At 40.6% G+C, this 13,849-nt stretch overlaps 1 protein-coding gene and 1 long non-coding RNA gene across 4 annotated transcripts in view; one reads left to right on the top strand and one right to left on the bottom strand.

The window, feature by feature from the left end:
* The window catches only part of LOC125879686 (uncharacterized), a 162,448-nt gene that overhangs the window by 63,703 nt on the left and 84,896 nt on the right, over positions 1 to 13,849 (top strand). The window contains exon 4 of one of the 2 annotated variants that reach the window (XR_007447965.1): positions 484 to 557. The exons of the other annotated variant lie outside the window; for it this stretch is intronic. This is a non-coding gene — a long non-coding RNA (uncharacterized LOC125879686). The remainder of the gene's footprint in view (positions 1 to 483; positions 558 to 13,849) is intronic. 2 annotated transcript variants of the gene reach the window in all.
* grin2ca (glutamate receptor, ionotropic, N-methyl D-aspartate 2Ca) overlaps positions 1 to 13,849 on the bottom strand; it is a 103,918-nt gene that overhangs the window by 59,341 nt on the left and 30,728 nt on the right. The gene's annotated exons all lie outside the window — the stretch shown is intronic.

Raw genomic sequence — 13,849 nt, forward strand, 5'->3', positions numbered from 1 at the left:
CAACAAAATATGAAAAGACAATAATAACCACAGTGAAAACATGCGAAAAAAGAAACAGTTTCAGCATGCAGCCTCCTAACTTATGGTAGAAGCACACATATTAAGGAAAAATGACCAAACAAAATCGGGCACACAAAACCCTCTGCTTCTGACACCCTCCCGCTGTGATATGACGCCATGTGGCAAGTGTAGCGAAACTGTGTTGCAGCCATGGCAGCGGGAACGTGGCACAGCTGCGGCCACTGAAATTGTCCCTACAGACTCCCTTACAGTCAAAATGGTGGCAAGATAACAAAATAATTGACTTATTCATCTTGTATAGTGCCTAACTTTAGTGGATCATAACAGATTGGATATGGAATTATTCTGCAGAAGCTCTGGTTTGAAATGAGACCAAACTTTTCTGTGGATGCCAGTTTTTGAGCCACGACAAAGACTAAAATGTGTCTTGCCAAAGACAGTAATGCTTGTTGTTTTTAACAGAGCGATTTCTGGAAGGAAAACTTGCAGCCCTTACCAGCTGGTTAAGAGGAATGAGGAGCCACCTGTCAATGATGGTATAACACATTCCATAAAACAGTTTTTTTTAATAATTGTGAATCACCAAAACCACGAATGGTCCTTTAGCACACTGTAATACATGTGGACACAAAACATTAGACTGATTGGTCCAGTAGTTTGTGAGATTAGCTACAGACAGACATATACACACATGCACATATAGGACCAAACATATGTTGCACTCAAGGCGTATGCATGGCAGAGATAAAGATAATACATTTTTATGTGTGTGAAATTATGAAATTTTCTATTATGGTATGGATTTTTACATCGCAGTAGATATAAAGAAAACAAGGTATTTTACCTCATTATACAGAAATCCTCCAAATCCAAAATCGCCATAAATCTAATACAGTCAGAGACATTAAAGACACTAGACAACCAGCAAAGTGAAGTCTCTGTTGGTTGATAAATCTCTATCATCTCACGATACACTGTATATGATCATATTGCCCAGTACTGTGGATAATGTATGTTAGATTATGACCTGGATAAATGCAAATGGCCTCAACTATGACTCTATTCAGTTAGTAAGCTCTACTTCCACAGTGTTGTCCACAGAAGCTCACAGTTAATAGTCTACAGTCCCAAAGAAGATTACAGCCATTGAGTGGAAAGCTTAGCTTCTCAAGGCTGAGATTACATTCACAAGGGTAAAATATACAGAACAACTCATATCTGTCGACCATAACAGAACTCTGCATTAGTCTCCATTGTCGACTTTAACTTTTTAACCCTCGTTGTGCTCAAAACTTGCAGTGTCCAGTTGAATTGAGTGCTTTGCAGCCAGAAGATTAGTTTTGAGATGCTTTGAAACTGGTGTGAGTTGGAGTAAGATGAGAGTGTAAAGCGGTGATTATCTCCCAACCACAGCTGTTTGTGTGTCACTGAAACCAATAATTCTTTTCAGAATTTACAGGACCAACACACAAACAGTAGCGTTAACCTGCTTTAAAACTCTCACTGGATAGCTCAAGGTTATTTGAATGACTCAGGTGAGGGATGCCAAGTGATAGGCTTGGAGCGGCTCCAAAAATCTAAAGGAAACAAGAGATTGAAGTCACTCGGCTCAAAGGGGCTGAAGCCACAGTGAAATGATGTATTGCGGTAAATGTGTTGTGGCAGTGAGTGAAAATAGTGATGAAGATATGGAACACAGAGTGGTGTATGGTTCCCCGGGTCACATGACTGAACTGCAGCCCTCTCTCTCTCGCTCTGTGTCCCTCTATAAAGAGTGACTTCTGGCCACGGCTCTTTGCTGCGACATATGTCTGCCTCCGCCGCACAGCAGGGAATGCCCTGGCGTCGCCTTCCTGTGCTGCTGACGTCACATAGATCCTGCACGGCAACCAGGAACAGACACACAATCTCCCTGGCTATATTCCACTCACAAAACAACATTGTGACACCATAGATGGTGCTGAGCAAGACTAAAACCATATGCAAATGAGTATGGGGTTTGTGTCTGCATTTGACACAAGAAAATTAAGAGAAATCTTTGAGTAATGAGTAATTTTTAGTTCTCTGAGGTAGTCATCAAATTTTTTTTACATGGATTAACAGTTTAAATAGTAATTTTGGCAAGTACTTCCCCATAATTTAGTATCATGCACTTTATCACCTTTCAGGATTCTGATAAATGGCACTCTACTCTGCAAGTCCAACTGCATAACCTAAAAAAAATCGTGCTGGCTTTATGTACAGCTAATTTGCAGCAGTGAATACATTTTGGGAGACACTAAAAGCCACCAGGATTACATTTTTTTATCAACCAGCGAGGGAAAGTTTTTAACTGACATATCTGATATATCGCCGTCATTTGTTTTCAATTCAAGTCATGTCAAACTTTACTTGTGGAGCACCTTTAGCAACAACTGCAGTTCATCAAAGTGCTGAACAGGCATTAAATACAAAAAGAGCTACAGAGGCAGCAACAGGGATGTGAGAGAAAATAAATACAATAGACCAACTGGGAACACAACAGAAGATAACATCAGTTTAAGTTGTCAGACTCGAATCAGGCATATGCCAACGAAAAGAGGTGGGTTTTTCAGTAGTGACTTCACGGTTTCTAATGTCGGATTTTTATTTGCATAGGTAAGCTGTTCCACAGCTGAGGGGCAGCCACTGCAAAGGCTCAGTTGCCTCTGGTTTTGTGCCTGCTTCTAGAAACATCCAGGAGCGTCTGATCGCTCGACCTCAGTGCTCTGTCTAGAGATACAGTAATTCTGTCAGATAAGGTTGTGCCAGACCATTTAAAACCTTAAAAACCACCAGTAAGATCTTATAGTCAATCCTTAAGTGGACAGGAAGCCAGTGGTGGGAGGCCATTACTGATGTTTTGTGGTACCCAGAATTGGTACCCGTCCCTAAGGTGCCCTTTTTCTGCTTTTCTTTCCACTCCTCTGCTCTTTTCTAATCACACAGCTATTCTTCTGTCTTGTCTGTCTGCTTGTGTATTTGTGTCTGCTCATCTACCAGTCAAATCGAGAAGAAATTAGACCAGACGCAGAAACTATTGTGGCAGATTGTCACTGCAACAATAGTTTTTTTCTTGCTAGGAAACTGACAGGACTACCATGGAGGTCTATGGCCAGTTATACTATTTTCAGGGTGCTTCCCCCTCTTGTTTGAAGTTTAACCTGGCGGCTCCATAGAGTTCTGTTGCTGTCCTCAGAGGTTTTGGGGTGCTTTGGCGTTCTCACCCAGATGTGCTCTCAGATACCGACATTTGACCCCAATGGATTTACATGAATTGGTACTCGGTAGCACAGCCATAACTTGGTATGTATGTACTCTTAAAAGTGCCGACTTTTTTTCCCAACCCCACTATAGCAACTATGCCACTAATTGAGCATTGCGTTAGTTCAGGCAGGACACAATGTCAAGCTCAGCTCACATCCCAGTTACATCAACTGATCTCAAGCAGCCCAATCAATTGATGGAGCAGCTGATAGGTCACGTGATTCCTTTCTACGCAACCAGTTGGCAAATGTCATTCAGGGCGCCCTGTTTAAACTGCTTTTGCCTGCCTACTGTTGCTTCTTCTGCAAGCCACTTTGCAACCCGCCTCCACCTCACCTCTTCCTTTTAATGTTGCGTCTGACTTATGTTATTGCTCTCCCTGCCTTAGGCTTTCCATGTGGGCACATGGAGGGGCAGTGAGGTTTGCCTCTCTATCTGCCGTAGGCTTTCCAATAGGCACGTGGAGGGTTGGAGAGGTGTGCTCTCTTGCCTTAGGCTTTCTGGGTAGGCCCAAGGGAAAGCAGAGAGGCCCCAGTACAGTAAACGGAAATAAAGTTTTCTTTGACTGAAGTGGTCCTGACTGAAAAAAAAATAAAAAAAATTAAGGTCATGTTTATGCAATCACAGCACTGAGTTAAGGTAATGAGTTCCTGCACTTCCTTCACTCTAAACCACACAGAAATATTGGTTGCCTCTTCAAAACTGTACTTGCTTGATATATCATATCTCCTGTCAAGATATCTGTCTCTACCACATTACCCAGTCTGCGATCTGAGTGGTATAAAGTTACACTGTATATGTAGGCTACTGACTCCTTGTTCCCCTATGGCTGCTTTGTATTACTGTTCAACACTTGCTCTGCCTCAGTCTAGACAGGTTACACTGTAACTGTGCCAGTGGTTTTAAAACGGAGCGAGAGGTGGAGGAAGAGACAAGTGAGTTCAGGATGTAGTGAAGGCAGACAGAGGAAAAAAAAGGAGGTGCTCTAGATTTGAAAGAAGCCTCAGGCTCATGTTCCTGCAAAGACAATCAGGGTTTTGCTCGTGTCTGACTTACATTTTGTCCACTTAACAGGGCTGTGGCTTGGAGGATGTGCTCTGTCAGACCTCATGATGAATGCTTCAAAGGATGCTTTGAATTTTAGGTCAGGATATTGAAGTAAATGCATAATGAAAGAAAAGGTTGATTTTGTGCTGTTTGTTCAGAAATTAGGCACCTCCTTGAGTGTATAATTACTCCTGAAAGATTTCACTGCATGTATTAATTTGTTCAGACACTTGTCAGAACTGGTTCCTACCATTCATTCATTCATTCATTCATTTATTCATCTTCTAACCGCTTCATCCTCTTGAGGGTCGCCGGGGGGCTGGAGCCTATCCCAGCTACATCGGGCGAGAGGCAGGGTACACCCTGGACAGGTCGCCAGACTATGGCAGGGCTGACACATAGAGACAAACAACCATTCACGCTCACATTCACACCTATGGACAATTTAGAGTTATCAGTTAACCTAGTCCCCAATCTGCATGTCTTTGGACTGTGGGAGGAAGCTGGAGTGCCCGGAGAGAACCCACGCTTACACGGGGAGAACATGCAAACTCAAGTTACATTAGAAAGGATTGTTTTGTCTGTTTTGTCTGACTGAGATGCTGTGTTATCACCCTAATGATTCATTCTGATGTCACTTTTCATGTTGCAGGAAGTGATGAATCAAAACTTAAAGTCTTAAAGAAATGGCAGTTGGAGCATATCCAACTCTCTACTATAAACTAGGGCAGGGTGATTTGGCTCAAATATAATATCGCAATATTGGTTATATTGTGATATACAACATATATTGTGATATTTTGAAATCTCTCCTTAAGTACTGTAGACAACTAAAATACTTTATTAAATGAACTATGGTAACAGTAATGTTAAAGTAGGTACTGTCATCAGAAAGCTAAAGTACTGTTATAATTAAGTTTAAGTATTGCTATAATTAAATAAATCAAAGCCGAACTACTCGTGCTTTTATTTTGAAGCACCCAGCACATATTGATTCGGAAGTGTTAATGTTTTTGGTTTGAACTTGAAGCATCCGTTCAACCGTTGTTGTTAGCAGCTGGCACAAGGTTAACCTGTTGCCGCTGCGCCTTTTAAATGTGACGATTTATTCACTGTGAGCTTGAAACACACAGCACTCCAGTTCATATGTTAACACATATTAATATTTGCTGGTCGCAGTGGAGCTGCATGGTCTCAAAATGCGTCTATATAGTAACGTTAGATGTCTGCGAGTGGTTTAAGAGACAAACTTCGCCCTGCTCACACACTGTGACTTGGGAGAAAGTGGTGTGTGTGTGTGTGTGTGCGTGCGTGCGTGCGTGCGTGCATGTGTCTGGCACGGCAGAGAGTGACAGGAGAGAAATCTTGAAGCAGTGTCTGGCTTTAAAAAAAGGACATGACAATTTACACTCTGTTTGCGGTATAGTCATTCTGCCCATGGCATGTGGAACAAGCCACAATACATGGATTATATTCAATATATGGCCCACTCCTACTATAAACGCAATCTTTCTCTCTCTAGTGTTACCCAAATATTTTAGATGCCTAAAACTAGCCAGATGTTATTCAAAGAGGTGGCAGATTAGAGAACTCTACAGGAATCTTAAGTGTGTTTTTTATTGGTTGTTTTGGAAAGCGGTGACAAATGACCTATTTTATCGTGTGGGTTGGAGGACTTGTTGGAGCACTGTGCTGTTGTATCCTGGCAAAGAAGCAGCAGCCATATTTTCACTTTTAAACCAAGTGCAGGTCCAGCTTTCTTTTGGCTTCACAAACATGTCAGTCATTCATGTCGGCCATCATTACTGCTATTGATTTATCCACTGTTTGCACACTGAGCAAGCTGCTGGAACTGATTGATCTGCTGGTAATTGTGAAGTATGTAGCTGTGGTTTTTTGTCCATCTGAAATTGAAATGGGGCTGCTGGAGTTCTAACTCTATAGACTCTGTAGCATAGATGAGCAGTATTCTTAGTGGAGTGAACTTTGTTCAATACTCTCAGTCTTTATCTTAACATTACTTCTCTCTGAGGTTTGCCTTATCATTATTTCCATTCTTGCTCTAATTGGGATAGAAAATGAAGAGCATAACAGTACTTGTGCTCTGATGGCAGCTGATCAACAAACTAAATGTCCTGAGGACAGGAATCAGTTTATCACCTAATTTTATGCTGTCACTTTCAGACAGATCAAACCCTCGACTCTCTGTGATATGTATGAAAAATGAATGAGCTCCATTGCCTTGTTGACTACATTTGACAGCTTCCCATAAATCAATCGACGGGGTGGCGTCACTGATTGTTTAGAAGAAGATTCAAAGAGGGCTGGAACAAACTCATCTCTGTGTACCTGTGTCCCTGGTACAAAGCTGTCATGTGCACATTGTATGTTTACAGCACTTCAGTATTTATAAATGACCAATTAAAGCATAAATAGGTGACTACTGGTGTTATCTAAATACTTTGTGACATTAATATTTACTGGGGATATAAATCATTTTGTCACCTGTGCTACTACTGTCACATTTTGAATAATAGAATGGCAAATAGAATAAATATCTTAGGGATGTTTCAATCCTTGAGTTTTTATCTTAATTTGAAACAATGACTATAATGATTCTTCGCATCAGTATGAGATCATCTATTGTTTCCCATGAAAAAAACTTGGACTGCCATCTGGATTCAGTGATATGCTGCACTATAATTACTTCAGATTGACTGAACCTAGAGGTAAAATGCCACTACTCTGGCTCTCTTGGCATGATGTAATCTATAGTGGTCCCTTGGATGTTAAGCAGATACGCTGACAGACTCCTCTTTGTACTTCCCCAGTGCCTGCTTCTGGCAGCCTTCTTTGAACTGAGGCAGCATGACACTGATTGGTTGTAAATTGGGCTCAGTAATCGTAAAACTTCTACATATTATATTATTTATATGCAGTATTAATCAAATATATCTTTTTTCATTCAATCTGAGATGAATGAATTTATAAGGCCTTTTATTTAGGGCTTTAAGAAATATTTTTTCCCCCAGTTCTGTGTTTTCCATTTTAGTTTTTGTAATTCTGTGTTTTACGATGTACTGTAAGCACACTTTGTCGTCAGAAAGTGTGTCAAATCATGTGGTGGGTTAAAAGCGAAGCGCAGCACACCGAAATTCTCACACGAGCCCGTTCACATCAGACGCGCATTTCTCCACGCCGGTCGACAAGCGCTTCTGCTCCCAGCTGTTGTCTCTGTCACATTTGGGGCTGTTTTTCCATCATGGGTATCTCTCTCTGTTTGAGTGTGTGTGCCCCAACCTCCACCCACTATAGCCGTCTCTCTCTCTCTCTCTCTCTCTCGCGCTGTGTTTAGATACCACTGACTAATATGTATAGCTTATATTCCTGCCCGGCTTGACTGGCTTCACTTCGAGGCGCTTCAAAGCTATTCGCAGCGCTTCCGCGTCCGGTGTGGCCATGACGTTAGGTGCATATTACTCTAAATGTAGCTTAAATTTTGACTTACAACCAGGCGGGCATCCATGTTAGCAGGTTAGAGCAGCCACATTGCCCACTTACGCGGCTCTCAGGTGCAGCTGCTGCTCAGCTGTGAAACATCTAGAGAGTAGAAGTCTCACCTAGTTTTTCCATATAATGTGTGCAGTTTCAGTAAAAACAGAAATAATCATTCTGACATTATACCACCTTTCACTACAGGTTTACTGTCCTTAACTGTCACATACATTAAAAACATCAATATTTCTTAACACAATCTTTCCTGTTTAAATTTCAAAACATAGCCCTCTGACAATGTTTCTTTTGACAGAATCTCGTCATTTGTTAATATGAGGCTTTTTATTGTGAAATATTTGCATGGTTGTGTTGTTGACAATCCAGTGGCTTGCACAGCTACACAAATGAGTGGAGTAATGGCTTTTAATTGTGAAAATACAGGAGTTAAAGCTGCAGGCAGCTCTGCAGCAGCACTGCTGTCTGTGTGAACACTGCAAGCCACAGCAGTTCGGCGAGGTAGCCATCATGTACTGCTCATGCAGGAAGTGTGGCCTGGGTGCTAGCTGTCTCAGTGGGCCTCTTCCTCAAGACAGCAGGGTCCAACAATAGCGTGCATTGTCAGGATTTGGTATTTCAGCAACCCACCATCAAAGAATAAGGTCATTTTTTTCGCAGAGTTTAGTAGCATTTCTTAATTTATGAGGGACGCAGGTAACTTTTTTTTTAACCTCCTGTGAATATAATCCCATGAATCTAATTTCCATTACACCTTATTTTGAAAAGGGGACATAGCCATATTTTTATCCTGGCTGTTTTAATTCATTTAGCCTACACATGTTTTGACCACATAGATGGGACTGATGGCTAGCTTGATCCAGAAACATGAGATGCTGCCTCTGGGCCACTGAGTAGCCCTGGAGGATTTGATCCAGCTTGACTGGCCAAAAAAAAAAAGAGACTGCGGTGGCTCTCACTCACATCTCTGTGGTCAAACCAGCTAACAATAAGTTGGACAGACACAGGCAGAGCTGAGCAAAGTACTGGACAGTAGAGCAGATGAGGCTGCTCAGCTAGTTGATTGTATTTAATGACCTGACGTAACTGACTGGCTGTGGTGTGCATGGAGGAGCTGAGCTCTGCCCAGGCCCCCCGGAAAGCAGTTCAGCAAATTTTTCACAGTGGCTACTTGCGGTATTGCAGTGAAACATTTGTTTTTTCTGGCTTAGGCGCTTTGAAAAAAAAGTTTGGAATGGTAAGGAAAACTCTGATTTTTATAAATTTAACCGAAGTTTGGCTAATTCCACAATATTCTGTGATTCCTTCCACAGGGCCCTGTCTTTTATTGACATTGAACAATAATTGTTGTTGGAGACTTTAAAGCAGGGGTCGCGTTAACCGGATATTCTTGGTCATTGACTGTTTTTTTGCAACAATGACCGGAAAATCTGAAGGCCGTCGGTCATTTTGACCGGTTGCAATTACCACCCCTGCCCACTTGGCGGTGGAGTGCACAGTCAGTGGTTTAAGTGGCTGCCGTTTTTTACACTGCACAGAAAAAGTCATTCATCTGCTTCATGTAGCGTTGTTGACATAACGCCCTGGACACACCAGATGCAGTGGTGCTGCAGAAGTCCTGCGAGTATACTCGCAGGCGCTTGACTGTCCACACAGGCAACGTATTTCTCCCGCGCTCTCCGTGCCGGTTAAACATCGACTCCACTCGTCTGTTCCTGTCAGTACTCGTTTTTTCACATCAACAGGTCATTTTAAACATGGGTAAGGCCATATTTTAATCGTTTTTTATAAGATAATAAGTTAATTACAATTTGTCATTGCATGTCCATGTATTGAGCGTGTTGGATTAACACTGAATGAATAGGGCATATTGTTCTGACCATTTTATTCATGTAGTTATGCCTGTAGGCTCGGTGACACAAAATTAAAATTGTAATGAAGTGATTATGGTATTGAAAAATGTGTTCGGTTATGCACTGTTGTGTTATTTTAAATTATAAACACAGTATTTTCTCCTCACGTTCATCGTGCATGTTGTTGTTATTTTATTTTGAAAATTGGCCGGATTCTCTCGTCTTTTCTGTGTCCCACTTCCTGTTTGGTACGATCCGCTTGATCCGGTTCGCGTGAAAAATAGACCAGACGCCGAACTGAAGTGCTGCGGTGTGTGGATGTTACTGTTCATCTTTTCATTCATGTCCTTATTAATGCACACTTTATAACTTGCTTGTTGGATTTATTAAAAACGAACAAATGAAAACTAAATGTCTTTGAATATCTTTATTATCATTTAAAAGCAAAAATTTAAATGACCAGTAAAATAGATGATCGGATTTTTATGATCCTGTCGGTCAAAATGACCAGCGACGAAAAAGTCTAGCGCAACGTCTGCTTTAAAGTAAGGGTATTTCAAGAATTTAACTTTGGTTAGCATGTTTTATACCACTGAATAAAATTTTGTAAGTTTAAGCAATACTACTGCAGACCACTCTCCAAAACAAGCCCATAGATCACATTTGATATCTTGCTCAGTGACATTTCCTCTTTATTTAGGAGAGGCTAGTGATTGGAGGCTTCAATCAGATAAAGCTAAAGCCACCCCTAATTGTATGTACTTCATTTTTAAAAAGGAAAATTATAGTCACATGGGTAGTTAGGATGTCCAAGTATTTGCAAGAACTGTCCTTGAGAGAGGTCCATGGAACTGCCAAGTTCAGATGATCATTTCCCACATTATTCTGGGTTTATCTGAGTTTGATTTTCCAACATAATGGTGAAGCATTATGTTGGAAAATCAAGCTCACCTTGAGTGAACTTTTAAAACAAACCAACCATGTTAAATGCAACAGTAAAGTAACTTTCATCAACATCTCTGTCAAACAAGTTTTATGTTTTTGAAGCTTGATTTTCATAGCACACCAAAAGGAACCAGAAACTTTCCTGAATGATAGGAAAATGGTCATCAGCATTCTAAACCTAAAAGACCTGTTAAAGGTACAAAATATGCAAAACCACATTCGGAACATTGACTGGATGGGGGCCCAAGACTATAAGAAATGATTTGCTTAAAAAGTATCCAATTATCAGATGAGGCAGGGAGGTGTACGTGTCAATCAGAGGCCTTGTAGCTCAGTGGATAGCAGAAGATTACGTTTGGTTTCCAACTGGGACTGTCTATATTAATAATGCATGCAAACACTGTTCTGAAACGTACTTGTAATAAATTCACTACAAGGCATATTTTAATGGTATCGACCTCCGTCACTTCCTAATTACTGATGAAAGGAGTCATTCATTTTAACACCTGCCAGCCTTTGTCATGACATTTATTTCTTGATACATGTGTGTATTTTCTAATTCATTGTCACTGAGTTGCCGTTACTATCCTCAAGACTAGTGAGAGCACAAATGAGCAGCATGAGGCATTAACTGCTGAGTGACATCTCTTTATTACCCTGGAGAAGCCATGCTGATGGCAAGATCACCCAACATGTTTTCTGAAATGGATGCAGCTGACAGGGGAGCTACAACCCCATATGAATTAAGGAAATTACTGGAGTCTTGCCAGTGTCTCCTTGTTTCTCACAAAACAGAAGATGTTGCAGGACTTAATGGAGAAAAAGATAACTCTTTTTTAATTTAGTTGGAGTCCTGCATCCTAGATATCCACGGGCACCCACCAGGTAACGCACAGAAACGTTCAATTTTGGGTATAGCTACAACAATTAATTGATTGTTTACCAACCATTTTAATCAGTCACCACCTGATTTGATTATCAATTCATTGGTTTGAGTAACTTTTCAGGAAAAGGGTCAAAATTCTCTGATTCCATTTGAGGTCTTCATTTTGGCCTTTGGTAAACACTGATTGACACTTCAATGCTGGGCATTTCTTCAAATTTGGCAACATTCACTTGATGGTGAAAGGGCAAAGGTCAAGGTCACTGTGACCTCAAGATAACCCAGCTATAACCAAGGGAAATTGTTGTGCAAAGTTGGATTCGCCCTTTATCTTTAAAGATCATTAATTGGCAGAATATTGCTGCAGAGCTTCAGACTGTATTTACCTCCATGCAGTTGTGATGCCAAGCTCTGTGTCATCTTGCAAGAGGCACTAAAATGTCACCAGAAAAAGCCATTCTGGAAGGATTATAGTTGGTCTCTGTGGCTGAGCCTTTTGTGGTGGGTGATCATGCTCCTATGTATACTGCTACTGAACCTTTCAGCTTCAACTCTAAAAGCAGTTTAATAGCTTGTATGTGTATCAAGCATCTCTCGAGATGTTTACCTCACTTGAGAGTTAGTGCATACAGTACTAATACAGTACTGATAAATGATTCAACACAGTATACAGCGTCAAGAAATTAATATAGTGACCAGCTTAAACTGGATTTTACTGTATAAATAGAATGAAGAGCTGGTGGCACAGTGATGCAGTGGTTAGCACTGTCACCTTACAGCAAGAGGATATTGGGTTTAAACCCACTGGCTGACTTGGGCCCCTCTGTATGGAGTTTGCATGTTCTCCCAGTGTCAACATGTGTTCTCTCAGGATTCTCTGGCAGGTTAAGTTAACTGGTGACTCTAAATTGTCCATAGGTGTGAATGTGAGCATGAATGATTGTCTGTCTTCATGTGTCAGCCCTGTGATAATCAGGCGACCTGTCCAGTGTCAGCTGGGATAGGCTTCAGCAACCCCCTGACCCTGTAGCAGATAAGCGATTACAGATAATGAATCAAAAAATTAGAAAGAACATTTGAGGGATCCTTGTTTATTTTTTTTTTACCTTGACAAAGTCCCCTAACAAATATCTTGCTTCTTGAACCTAGTGCGTTCCTGAGCAAATTGGTCCACTCCACATCCATCTATATAATGCCGATTATGGCTGATGTAATTAACTCTTAAACTCTAAACTGATTTACTGTGTTACTGCTCACATGGGCTTCTGGGTCATTATTTGACTGCTCCCAAGAAAATAAATCTGTACCTTGAGTACTATTTCATTTTTGCTTTGAGGTGTTGTAGTTACCACATACTTGGCTGCAGGTTCTTTTTTATTATTTAGATATCTAAAATATGGACCAATCCATCCAGCTTTAGAGAAAGTATGAGGCGCTTGCCATTTGACAACAAATAGCTAACAAAGGCGATCCTAAGTCAGAGTCATATGACATCAATTGCCTGTTGTGTTCCTCTACCCACAAGCCTGGTGACTTATTACGTAGAGTACCAGATAATTTATAATCAAGGAAAATTTATATTTATGTCATTGTATTTATGTTATGTAGCTATAGTTTAGACGAGGAAGATACCTGATCCAGTGGTTAACACATTAGCAAATGCTTGCTACTCAAGTACAATACTTAAGCCAAGGAACCACAGCTGTGGTTACCACTCATACAAAAGTAAAGATTTTACATCTAGCATATTTGTTCAGTTTTTAAAATATGATGTATTGTATGCATTAAAAACCCCAATAGTATATAGATATATTAGCTCCTTGACAAGCATTACATCAAAATACTGCTTAAATGTTAATACATGTGTGATAATTATCTGGTAATATGAAATGTGACAGAATTGTGTTACTTTTGATACATTTTGATAATATTTTGTTTAAACATTTGGAATTCAGCATGTTGATCTGTAATGAAGTGTATGTGTGTTTAACACTGTGGTTTGGGGCTGCTCTTACTTACAGTAAGTGAAAGATCTGAATACTTTTAACATGAAACTGTTTAAGACAAACTGAGACTTGCTTCATCACGGATGTGTGATTTATTAGTGTTTCTGTGTATATGAAACAATGCTCTCATTCACTCTCAGATAAATCTGTCTGGAGATAACCTGCCTCTGTTTCTCTCACACCTGCCTGAGTCTCCTAAAGCTCAGAATTTATTGCTGTTACAAACCAGGGTGATGGCGAGAAATGATGAAATGCCACTGGTTTGCCCCCGTTAGCGTATGAATTTGAGAGTCTATCAT

The sequence above is a fragment of the Epinephelus fuscoguttatus genome, linkage group LG19, assembly GCF_011397635.1.
Source record: "Epinephelus fuscoguttatus linkage group LG19, E.fuscoguttatus.final_Chr_v1".
Lineage (NCBI taxonomy): Eukaryota > Metazoa > Chordata > Actinopteri > Perciformes > Serranidae > Epinephelus > Epinephelus fuscoguttatus.